Consider the following 13115-nt stretch of genomic DNA (forward strand, 5'->3'; position numbering starts at 1 on the left):
GCAAAACTATGAACAGGCTATCTTCCTCATCACATCAATTCCGGCCCATACTCGGATCTGATAACCTTTGTTTTAGAAATTTAGGGTGAATAAATATTTCAATTACTAGAACCCTACTATTATTATAGTGATTTCAACTTTTTCATAATTTCATAATTTTTCATAATGCTTGAGTATTTTTATTTTAGTATTTTTTTAAAAATTTATTTAAATTCAATTTAGTTAACATATCGTGTATTACTAGTTTCAGAGGTAGAATTTAGTGACTCATCAGTGGCACACAACACCCAGTGCTCACTACTAACACGTGCCTTCCTTCATTCCCATTCCCAGTTACCACATCGCCCCACCCCTCTCCCCTCCAGCAACCCTCAGTGTGTTCCCTATAGCTAAGAGTCTCTCACGGTTTGTTTTCCTCTCTGTTTTTGTCTTATTTCATTTTCCCTTCCCTTCCCCTATGATCCTCTGTTTTGTTTCTTGAATTCCATGTATGAGTGAAATTATATGGTATTTGGCTCCAGTGTTTTTAATTAAAACTTTTTTTATTAAAAAAGTGTGTATGCATGGCAATTTTAAGTTAAACTGAGTTAAAATTCATTTTATTTGGAGGATTCTGTTGCTGGAGAAATTAAGGACATGAGGTCCACTTCCAAACCTATTGATAATCAAAAGCATGTGGAGGTGCTTTGACAAATCCAGACACCTACGCCCCATTTCATATCTACTGAATCAGAATCCCGGGGAGGGGGAGAGTCCCTGGAATCTTGTGCTTATTTCCTATTTCGCCTCTGGGTTTGGAATTCTAGAGGTTAAATGATTTGAATTAAAAAAACCATCCAACATCTGGGCAGTTCCCTGCAGCCACAAACATGAGACAAATGGAGGCCACACTGTGTATGGTCTATAACCACCAGACACAAGTGAGTTCTCCCAAGACACAAAGAGAATGTTGACAAGTGTCTAGGTAAGTAAATTAAGAATTTGTAATTTAACATGCCCTACCTTATTTTTATTATACAGAGTGATGCATTTAAATTACTAGCCTTTACTTTTTATTTATTATTATTACTTTTTTTTTTTTTTACTTTGGTTGTTAGAAAAATAAATCTACAGTTTGTGGTCAAACTGTACCATAAAAGAGCAATGTTGCCATCTAGTGGTCAGCAGGGGACATTAAAGAAGCAGGTTGTCTTCTGAAACGCCTTGTTGGAGGAAATGAACCCCAAGGAAAGAAGGTGAACAAATTTCAAGAGCAAAGACTTCACGATTGGAAGAACTCCTCTAAACTATGGATAAAACCATCAGGTTCTCTGAACCCGTGTCAGCTTCCAGTCCCAGAATCACAAGTAATGGTTAATTGACAGCAGAACTGTTTCATTTGGCTTTTGGGTTTGTTTAATAAGATTTATTTATTTATTTATTTTAGAGAGCGAGTGAGCACACACATGAGTGGGGAGAGCGGCAAAGGGAGAGACTCTCCAAGCAGACTCCCTGCATAGGGCAGAGCCCCACACAGGGCTTGATCCACCACCCATGAGATTATGACCTGAGCCTAAACCAAGAGTCAAACGAAGACTCAGATGCTCAACCAACTGAGCCACCAGGTGCCTCCATTTGGCTTTTTAAAAATAACATTGTAAACTTGCTCATGTTGGTGTCTTTGTGTACGTTTGAAGGTGACTTTTAATACTGGGAGTTTTTCAATCCATCAGGGACAGCACCTTTCACAACCATGGCAGGCTCATGGTTTTCCTCCAATTGCTCGGGCTGCCTGAAGCCATGGCCATTCCCCACCTCTGACAGCGGAGGGACATTCACACTGTTCCCGAGGTATCTCCTCTAGAAGCCTTCCTTGCCTGAGTCCTCCCACATTCAACGTATGCAGTCGTGGGAAGGAGCCGGTTTCCCAGGTCACGTGGCTGAAGGCGCCTTCCATGTCACAGGTGTGTGTATATGTGCACAGAAGTGAGAACACATTTGATCACCAAGGAGAAAATGGACATCATTCAGAGACAAAACACTACCAAACACTGTTTGGCAATTTTAGTTATTTTTATTTTAAATATTTGGCTTGATCTAAGTAACCTCAATTAGATCACGATATTTTTAAAAGTTTAATGTAACGCAAACTTATCATTATTTTTTTTAATTTCTGAGCGCTACAAGACTGATTTGGAGGTGGCCATTGTGTCTGTCTTTAAAAGGTGAAGTGTATAACACTGTCTTTCAAAGAGCTATAAAATAGTCTGTCTTACATACTGAAATAGGGTCTCCTAGGGACGGAGAGATGGGATTATCCTGTAGCAGAGTTCCCTAGTGAGCTTCTTACAGGGACATCTGGGTTACTTCTGAGCATCACCTGGCCCCTGTTTTTCTCATTTAATGGCACGCCCTTCCATCTTTAGCTGGCTAAAAGGCATTCTCACTCAAGATTTCCTTCTTCCTGACTGATTTAGGCATACAGATTCTTTGTTATCTAGTCCTTGAAAATGAAAAGGTGCCTGACCAATAGGGACGGAATGATGCACTCATTGCAATATGGGCACACACAGGAAGACCTGCCTAGAGAGGAAATGTAAAGATAACCCAGCGAAAGGCAGTAGAGAACACCAGGTTATGAGCAGTCTTCCAGATGATACTGCAAACTCTGGGCCCATGAGGCCTTAGCTATGGAGTTTATTGAATAATTACATTAAAGAGCACGAGAGAGATTATTATGTGTCAAATAGTACTCTTTGCTCTCTAGATAAACTCCTTTAATCCCTAGAACAACCTAGGAGGTAGGTGCTTTGATTATCCCGATTTTACAGATGAGGAAATTAAGGCATAGAAGGATTCGAGGACATGTCCAAGGCCACACAGCCAGCAATCACAGAAATGTAATTGGATTCCAGGCAATCTATCTCCAGAGCCCAAGCTTCTAACTGCTATACAAAACCACCTTCGTCTAGGAAACTTAGCCCTTCTCAAAGAATTACAATTCAATAAAACTCCAGCAAAATTATATGCAAAAATTAACTTTCCTAGATTTTAAAGGCTTTGGTGAATCTAGAGTGACTCCGGCTCCTCATCGAGAATGCTAGTCCTCGTCACCAAGTACTAAGCCAGATGAATCACAACATTAGACCGTGTCTAGACCAGGACTCATGAGCAGCAGATAATGTCCGTGATCAAAAATCAATCTATTCCAAATATTAGAAGCTGTATTTTAAAGTTCCTTTCTTGTACTGATTTATTGCACTGCCTTTTTGTCACTCTCAAAATTATGACATTGCACCAGAAGGAAAAACCTAGGCTTCTTTGGACTTTCGGTAATTTGGCCATCAAATATATAGGTACATACACATATATGCTTATTCTGTAAATGCTTATTGAGCACCTACTACATGCAAGGCATTTCCTTGATGCTGTTGGGGATGGGAAGATAAATGACAAGTTGCTGCAATCAAGATGCTCACAGACAGTTGGGAGATTAAAAAATGATGTAAAAGTAACCGTGATTGGGACATCTGGGTGGCTCGGTCAGTTAAGTATCTGCTTTCCACTCAGGTCATGATCCCGGAGTCTAGGATTGAGCCCCGCACTGGGCTCCCTGCTCAGTAGAGAGCCTGCTTCTCTCCTCTACCCCTCACGCCGCTTGTGCTCTCTCTCTCTCTCTCTCTTGCTCACTCACTTTTGCTCTCTCTCAAATAAATAAATAAAATCTTTATTAAAAACACTAACCGTGAGGCTCCTGGGTGGCTCAGTGGGTTAAAGCCTCTGCCTTCGGCTCGGGTCATGATCCCAGAGTCCTGGGATCGAGCCCCGCGTCAGGCTCTCTGCTTGGCAGGGAACCTGTTTCCCCCTGTCTCTCTGCCTACTTGTGACCCCTCTCTCTGTCAAATAAATAAAAAACATCTTTAAAAAAAAAAAAGACACTAACCGTGACCTTACAGTGACATAGGGATTCTTTCTAAAGGAGAGGCACAGGGCCGTGGGTCTTGTGAATCCTGTAATTCTCTGTGGACCAGAACTAGTCCTCAGCTTGATCACAATGGATAAAGGGCATTTTTGGAACACATGATTCACTGACTCACAAAACACACATTAGATCTTAGTTTCAAACTCACCAAGCAACCAGAGTACTACAAAGAGGCACAAAGGATGCAACCAGAGAGTGTAATTACGTGGAGGAAGCAGGAGCAAGAAGTATGCAAGAACAACGGAAACATGCTTATTAGCTCTCCTGTGAAGCCACAGCTTTGACATCACTCCAGTAACACGGAGGTTTTATATCATATTCAGAAGGTTAAAGTTTCTCTTGACTTCATTCTGATCTACAGTAACTTAGAAAAATTATCTAGAGTGCCCCTTAGTTTTTCACCCAGTCCTGAATAACCCACATATTTCCCCTCACCAGATCAGTTATTAAAGACTGCTAGCCACCCCAGGCCCTCTCTTTACCTACTCTATGTCCCAGGCTCATCTCACCACTGAGGGTCTTCTGTGGCAGTTGGCATCCCATAAAGATTACTCAGATTAGGTTAGATTAAGAGATGCACGAGACTTCATGGAGCATGCTCTCCTAAGGCTTAAAATAAAGGCAAAAGCTATGGTGCACCGTGATGGGTGGGGGGAGGAGGGGGCATGCGTGGGCAAGCCTGCCAGCACTGGGAGTCGAGACTTCCAGGCAAAACTTTCCAGGATTATTCTTATTTGCTCAAGGATGTGCTTAGTCTCCAGATCAAACCACCAAGATTTGTACTATATATCTTGGCTTCCCAAGACCTCCAGGCAGAAGTTCCCAATAGGGTCTTTTATGCCCCCAGGTCCTATTAACCAAGCCAGACCAACTGGTTACATTGGGAGAAATCTACTGAAAAACAATCTGGCCTAGGGTTTCAGCATGGGAGTTTTGGACTATAAATAGAGCATCATAAATCATTAGTTAGCTGGTTGGCTAGCCCATTAACCTTTAATTGGCCAAGAGTCAAAGCTACACATTGAGCCATGCATGGAAATAGCACAGGGCGGCTTTGGTCCAGCTGTAAAATAACTTTCCAACACAGGTGCTTTGGATGCAAGCAAATGAAGCTGATTCCAATTAACTTAAGCAAAGAGGAATTTACTTGGAGGCAAGAGAATTGCATTTGAGCACAAACATTTAACAAGGTAGTACCCACAGAAGGAAGCAGGAATGAAAAGATATTGCCAGGACCTAATGGAGTTCAAGACAATTTTCCTTTCCCTTTGCTCCTCATTTTAAAATTTAAATGTATGGGGAAGGGGAGATTCCAATAGCTAAATTTGCCCCTGCCCCACTTCTAGGGAAGGGTGGGACTCCTGATAGCAGTTGAACTGGGTAAAAGGTCCGACAAGAAAATTGACTAATGGGGCACCTGGGTGGCTCAGTGGGTTAAAGCCTCTGCCTTCGGTTCAGGTCATGGTCGTAGGGTCCTGGGATCGAGCCCTTCATTGGGCTCTCTGCTCAGCAGGGAGCCTGCTTCCTCCTCTCTCTCTCTACCTGCCTCTCTGCCTACTTGTGATCTCTCTCTGTCAAATAAATAAAATCTTTAAAGAAAATAAAAGAAAATTGACTGTTATCAGAAAGGCAAAATGCGTTTTGGGTTGTCAAAGCCCAGCCAATGTTCATTACAGCTTATATCCCACATTGGTAAGTGAGAGGTTTCAGGCAATTCAAGTAAAGTACTCTATGCCTAAGATAGCAGCATCATCTTATTTGCTTATGAAAGCACTGTTTTTCCCTCCTTCCCTCTGCCTATATTACACCCTTCATCTGCTGGTAGCAGGACAGACACGTCTGTTGTCATTTTAGAAAAAATTCTATATTAACTGATTAGAAAAAGGAAACAAAGAAAATAGCTGGTGGTTTTAAAATAATTTTTCCTGTTATAAAACAGATTCCGGGCGCCTGGGTGGCTCAGTGGGTTAGGCCTCTGCCTTCAGCTCAGGTCATGATCCCAGGGTCCTGGGATCAAGGCCCGTATGGGCCTCTCTGCTCAGCAGGGAACCTGCTTCCTCCCTCTCTCTGACTGCCTCTCTGCCTACTTGTGATATCTGTCTGTCAAATAAATATATTTTAAAAAGAAACCTTACAGATTCCCATTAAAGAATATTCTGAAAGTGAAGAAAATGTTAAGGAAAACAGTTAAAATCGCTTGTAATCTCAACACACAGAGGTAGATTCTGTATTATTTACTATATGTTTTATTTCCTTCCAAGTTTTACGTTGTTATTATACTTTTGTCTGTGCATTTGTATAGTAATATAAACATTCATCTATGACTATATTGTTACATAATTTGGACCATGTAGATTGTTCAGCGTTTTGGTGGGTCTTTGCCTCCTTTTTTTTTTTTTAATTTTATTTATTTATTTGAGAGAGAGAGTGCGCACAAGTAGGGGGAGAGGCAGAGGGAGAAGCAGACTCCTCACCGAGCAGGGAGCCCAATGTGGGACTCAATCCTGAGACCTTCGGATCATGACCTGAGATGAAGGCAGATGCTTGACTGACTGAGCCACCCAGGTGCCCCTTGCCTCCTTTTTTAAAAAAAAAAAACTTTGTTTCGATAAACATTTTTAAGTCATTACATTTTATTCAAACTTATGGCTTTCAATATGCATACATATTTTTGAAAAATTTGTATTTCTGCTGGCTTTTAAAGAACCATGAGGAATAACAGTTGCAAAAAAAACTGTGAAGAGAAAAATCAACTCCATGACCTAACATAACCCTGGAAGAGGGTGCCCGTGATGGGAAGCAGTTGGAAATAAGTCCCAGAGCTTGAGAGGCAAAGAGGGCACAAGCCAGCAGAAATCAAATGATTAAGCAGGGGTGGAGTCAGGGAACAGTCCAGAGCCAAAGCCAGCCAGCCCCTCTGAGAAAGAAAACACTATTAATAACAGAACTCTCAAGGTTCTGGCTTCAGTTTAACTCCTATCTTAGTCCTCCCCCACCTTCTGGCCTCAGTGTCCCACCCCGCCCAGAACTGCTATATCTTCTGGTGTCTCCATACCCTTTGCAGACCCACTAAGAATCTAATTATAACTGTGGGAGCTCTGCAGGGGCCGCGGTGACACGCAGATGCACAAAGGGGTCTCCCGAAGAGGGAACTGGTGAAGGCACTTTGGGGCACCACCATTAGAATGGACATGACTTCCTTCACGGCTCCCTAGTTGGGGCTGTGTCTCATTGGGAGATCGAGACCATTCATGAAAACTGCAGAGCACAGGCATCTGACTTTCTTTATCTTCTTGTCTTTATTCTCTTCCTTCCTTCCTTCCTTTACTTTTCTTTCGTCCTCCTTCCTTCCTTCTTCTTTCTTTCCTTCTCTCTTCCTTCCTTTCTTCTTTCCTTCTCCCTTTCCTTTCCTTTTCTCATTTTCTTTTCCTTCCTTCCTTCCTTTTTTCTATCTTTCCTTCATCCTTCCTTCCTTCCTTCCTTCCTTTCTCTTTTTCTTTTGTTTCTTTCTCTAGAGTAAAGTGAAGACAACTGGAATATTCTTTACTTTTCTGGAAATTACGGAGCTCTTTTTTGTTGGTTTACAAGGTAAATGCTAAACCTAAACATAAATTAGGCTCAATGCTACAAATCAAGCAACTATGATACGTAAGCAGAGCCATCGCCCACCGAAACAGCACTATAAATGTCCAATGCCTAGGTCCTGGGGCTAAACTCCTGGTTAATAATAGCACAGAAGGAGCACAGATTTACCCACATTACAATCATATGTAAAGAAATTATAGATTTCCACTTCCCTGCTTCCCTGACTCTACAGACTATCCGCTGGGTAATGGGGCAGGGGAGGGGAACTTAGTCTGGCAAAATAATTAAAACTACCCCTTAAGTAAATGTTTCATCTTTTTAGGTCAAGTTCGGTCTCTCAAATGTCAGCCTTAGATCCTCTCTGATTTTCTTAGCAAGGATGTGGCCTACGTGACCATGTGGTGACAGAGGGCACAGGGGGTCCATGGCACCAGGTGGCAACCTCTGGATCCTCATGGGCCTGCTAGATACAAGGACTTATTCAGGCTGAATGTAAGAGCAATTCATCTCTGGGCTTCTTGCGGTATCTGCTGTTGGAAAACTATAGTATTTCTAGACTTCACACTTGGGATTCTGTGGGGCAGCCTTTTGTCCCATGCTTCAGTGTGCTGAGCAGATGTGCTGCAGACCCATCGGAGTTTCTGCCTCACCCTCCCCTGCCTTTGGCCAGGCCACGTCCACTCTGCTGTGAGGTCATCGCTTTGACCCTTGTCCCACTGCAGCTCCATGGCCCACTCACACACTCCTGGCCTGTGGGGCTTTCTAGAGACTAAATATTTGTGTTCTCCACACTACCCCCAAATCCATATGCCAGAGTCCTAACTCCCACAGTGATGATGTTAGGAGGTGGGGCCTTTGGGACATCCTTATATCACCAGGGTGGAGCCCTCATGCATTAGTTTAGTGCCCTTATAAAAGAAGCCCCAGAAGGATCCCTCACCCCTTCCTCAGTCTTGAGCTCCCCCCAGCCTGGCTTACAAAACCTTTGGCTTGCCCAAGACGTTAAGAAAATCAGCTTTGAGATTCAAGTCCCTCTAGGCCATTGGTTCTTAACACGGCCTACCCAGAGCCATTCTGTAAAATCGTGGGGTTTTTACGTTGTCACAAAAATTGGGGAGATGAGGGTTATTGGCATTTAATAACCAGAAAGAGTTCAAGGGTCCTCATGCTATAATGAAGGAGGCCGTCCCATAATGAAAAATCATTCCATCCCAAGTCTGTACAGGCGAAGAACCTGGTCATCATTTTCTGAGCTTAAAACCTAACTCTAACAAAGTGTTTCTGCTTGGTTTAAATAGAAACCCCATATTTCATTTATATAAAACAACATAAAATGTCCAGTAATGCAACTAATACCTAAAGGAGGAGACACCATTCCTTGCCTTGTTCGAAATATTACAAAGAGTTTTTCACTATTTCAAAAAGGCTCCAAGAGCAATACCACCTGTGACACAAAAGTCACCCGGCTAAACGGTTCTGCATGGCTAGCTATCACTGGCAGGACAGCCTGGGGTGCAGCATCCCCTCTGCACCTGTGCCTGAGCCTTAGAGAGAAATGCATATTGTTTCACCATCAGTGCAATTCTCCTTTCTCATTCTCCTTTCTGTTTCAATTAGAACACTACACTGCAATTTGAAGAATGTGGTAGGTAACTTATAGGAGCTCTAAAATTCCACTTTAAGAAGGTAAAGAAGAAATACCTATTATCTAAAGAGGGCTGGAATCTTATACTGTTCTGAGCCTTTGCTCTGGGCATCCCCCGATCCTCCCTTTCTGTACTGAGCACTTACTATGTGCCAGAGGCTATTTTCCAGACTTGCTCTCCTGTACTTTTCTCAACTACCCCACAAGGCAGACATGGCCATCCTTGTTCTATAAATGATGGGACTGAAGCTCAGAGAATCAAAGTAAACCAAGAAGTGGAAAAGCTGGGATTCAAATTCAAATCTACTTGACTCCAAGAGCTGGCATCTTAGCCATTCCACATGGAATTCAACTAACTCCATATTTAACTAATGTAGAGACAATGAAAAAGATCACCTTTTGTAAATTTTACTTACAACTTCATTTCTATTTACATAGTTTAATACCTCACCCTTTGAGATGAAAATATTTGTAAGGCAATTAAAAGGAAAAGCAACTGAGAACTAGAGTCTTCTATTTTAATGAACCCTCTGTAGGATCCTCTGAACTGAACTAATTGCTTCACTCACCGTATCTCTGTACTATGATGACCTCCTGAAGGTTTCATGTGGGGAAAATACCAATCCTTACAATGCAAGTTATTAGCTAACAATTTTCTAATGTGATAGAAGAGACACTCGCTCAAGAAACCCGAAGTACTTCAGCAGCATTGGTTCTATATAAAAAACAGTCCTACCCCCTAAGAACAAAGAATGACAAGGAGTTCATTTCCACCCTCTCTGTCCCCTGAGAGGAAGTCAGATCATGGAGCACCTAAAAAACAATCGTCCAGTTTCAGGGAAAGGGTTTTGTCAGAAGTTGTCTTGCACCTGGGCTGACAGAGAACCTCGATGGATAAAAAAGGACAAGTGCCCATCATATGTCCATCACTTTAGGTATGTTATTTCACTAAAACTCTATGAAAACCTGTGTGTTACATGTCATTGCCTTGCACAGATAGAAATGTAAGGGCCCTATGAAGCTGGAAGTGGCCCCCGAGCACCCAACAGCAGAGTGTCCCAGCTGGGAAGTGAGCCCAGCCATGTACCATTATGCTTGCTTCCATTCAACCTCGAGTGTATGGGGATCTCCAACCCCACCACAACTACTGTGTCACAGAGAAGCTTGGGGACGGGGAGGGACACTTCAGATTAAACCTCCAGTTAGGTTTCAAACACCTCGGAAGTCTAATTTCTAGGGAATGTTCCCAACTGTGTTCAACAGATTTGAATGTAACTGGAGACTGGGCAGTTGGCATGTCACTTTAATGAGGGGAATGTTTCTTGCAAAATCCAACAATGACAGGAAAACTTGACTATGTTCTTTAATAAAATGCAAAATGATGTGGCAGGGAATTCCCAGAACTGTTTCCCTACCTTCCAGCACTCTCCATTTTTGGTGCTGCTATTAGGTTGTCCCAAGTCCTGGAAGACTCAGGTCACTGCTGAGAAACGCTTCTTCAAAAGTAAACTATGACTTGCGTATTCTCATCATCTTCTTAAGTTGTTCTGGGAGGGAGCCTGACAAGGTTAAATTGAAAATAAGAAACATAAACATAAAAGCAGCAGCCACTGGGTGTCACTGATTTACCACTTGAATATACCTTGTCCCACATTTCTATAGCAGGAGAAAACCTGGTCTTTTAAGTGGAATATTTTGAAACCACGTTTGAAACCCTTCACGTTCTTGAATGGTTGAGATAAATAGAGAAGAGTTTAAAATAAAAGGATCTTGTGACCTTGAGAAGATGTTGTTCTCTATTGTAAACAATTCATAACCGTAACAATGGTCCCATTTTAGAGATGCATACACTGAAGCAGAACAAGCTAACTAACGTCCAGGATGTCAGAGAACATATTCCTGAACTTCATTTTTAAATCATAACTTCCATGTTTTATTTTTATCTTAAGATAAAAGCCAGGGACACAGTACCCATTATTTTTCTTGTCCCTACCTCCCAATTTTATACCTAAAGAAGATTTAAAAAAGAAATCTTTCCGAACATCTGAGAATTTGGGGATTGGGATTATGTATCAAGCTCCTACAAATGGTGTTAGAAGCTACTATTTATCAGGTATCTCTTCTGAACCTGGGACAGTCATAGCAGTATCTCATTTAATGTTCACCACAGAACAGAATACAGGGGTTATTATCCCCAGATGAAAAAAAACAAAACAAAACTGGAGATCAGAGAGGATAAATAACTTGTGGAAGATCACCAAGGAAGCAAGATAAAGATTTCAGATTCTAACCCACATTAGTGGCCGGCAAAGCCACGCTCATTCTGCTGTACAGGCCGTATCTCTTCAGAAACGTTATCTTTAGTTTGGACACTTCCCTTCCAAAGCTACATGTTGTGCCACATCTACGGTTAACCAGCTAAGAGAAGTTAAAGATACTAAGTCCAAGACAATTATATGCATTGTGTTTTAGGATCATTCCCCAGGTAATTCCACTGGCTGAGGGAGTCACTAGTCTCTCATTGCACAAAATTCTGAATTTCCCCCCCAAGCTCCTCGGGTGATGTTCTGGCCTGGGATTTAGTTTCTCCGGATCTTCCGTTGTCTAAGCAAGCTGAGTCTTATCTGTTTCTATAGTGGATATATTCCTGCTCTCATTTTTGGCTTAACAATACCCATCCATCTGGAGAGACGTAATCCTTCTTTAGAGTAAAGAGCGGTGGAGAGCTTTGGGGTTGTTTATCTGCCAAATAGGTGCAGAAACAGCCCAGCAACTATAAACTCTTAAGCTTCCTGATTCATCCTTGCAAATACAGTTAAGCTCAGAGCCGGAGGCTTTCTCTGGGGGAGATAAAGCAGTCTTTCCACATCACCATTAGCTCCTGCCAAGTTCCTGCTCTACAGAGAAGCAAGTTCACTAGCTGGTGGCCTTTTGATGCCTCCCCTCCCTGAATCACACCTTAATTGTGGATGTTCCCTTTCCTTAACCCAGAGTCAAAACACCATGACTCTTTCTTTGCTTTCCACTTTCTCATTCCAGATCCTTGCGTTTCTTTTCAGACCTGGTTATGGCAATAACTTAATAATAACCCCACAGAATCTGGCAAATAATCTCATTGCTTCATATTTTTAAAAAGCATCACGTTTTAAAGTAAAACTATGTGTCCCTTTCCAGTGTCCATTTCAAGGAAATAGTAATATGTTTCTTGTCACGCTCAGCAAATCCCAGATATCTGGGGGATCTTTTTTTCCTCTCTTCTCCGCCTGGTGATTGCTTCTTCTCCTGCTCCTTTCAACATAATCTGCTGGGTAACAACATCAAAATACACCTGGAGAACTCACACAGAACTCAAGCTTCATCTCTCAATGACCACTTACAAAATGGAGAAGAAGTAACTTTGCAATAGATGCAATCTGGCTGAAGCTTGATTCTCTTCAATTTTTAAAAAATAATATTCCAGGGGCGCCTGGGTGATCAGTGGGTTAAAGCCTCTGCCTTCGGCTCAGATCATGATCTCAGGGTCCTGGGATCGAGCCCCGCATCGGGATCTCTGCTCAGCGGGGAGCCTGCTTCCTCCTCTCTCTCTCTCTGGCCTACTTGCTATCTCTGTCAAATAAATAAATAAAATAAAATAAAATAAAAATAATATTCCAAAATTTTATCTTAAAAGTTAGGTTTATAGTCAAAAACTACAAATAACATGTATTTTTATTTTTATTTATTTATTTATTTATTTATTTATTTTATTTTTTATAAACATATAATATATTTTTATCCCCAGGGGTACAGGTCTGTGAATCGCCAGGTTTACACATTTCACAGCACTCACCATAGCACCTACCCTCCCCAATATCAATAATCCCACCCCCCTCTCCCAACCCCCCTCCCCTCATCAACCCTCAGTTTGTTTTGTGAGATTAAGAG

The 13115-nt window shown here is 41.9% G+C and overlaps 1 long non-coding RNA gene across 1 annotated transcript in view; it reads right to left on the reverse strand.

Moving 5' to 3' along the window:
• LOC125093018 (uncharacterized) overlaps positions 1 to 12699 on the reverse strand; it is a 31789-nt gene extending 19090 nt beyond the window's left edge. The window contains exons 1-2 of the long non-coding RNA XR_007125130.1: positions 12520 to 12699; positions 10607 to 10750 (exon numbers count right to left, since the gene is read on the reverse strand). This is a non-coding gene — a long non-coding RNA (uncharacterized LOC125093018). The remainder of the gene's footprint in view (positions 1 to 10606; positions 10751 to 12519) is intronic.
• Between the last annotated feature and the right edge of the window lie 416 nt (positions 12700 to 13115).

Source organism: Lutra lutra, chromosome 2, assembly GCF_902655055.1.
Source record: "Lutra lutra chromosome 2, mLutLut1.2, whole genome shotgun sequence".
NCBI classification, from domain to species: Eukaryota; Metazoa; Chordata; class Mammalia; order Carnivora; family Mustelidae; genus Lutra; species Lutra lutra.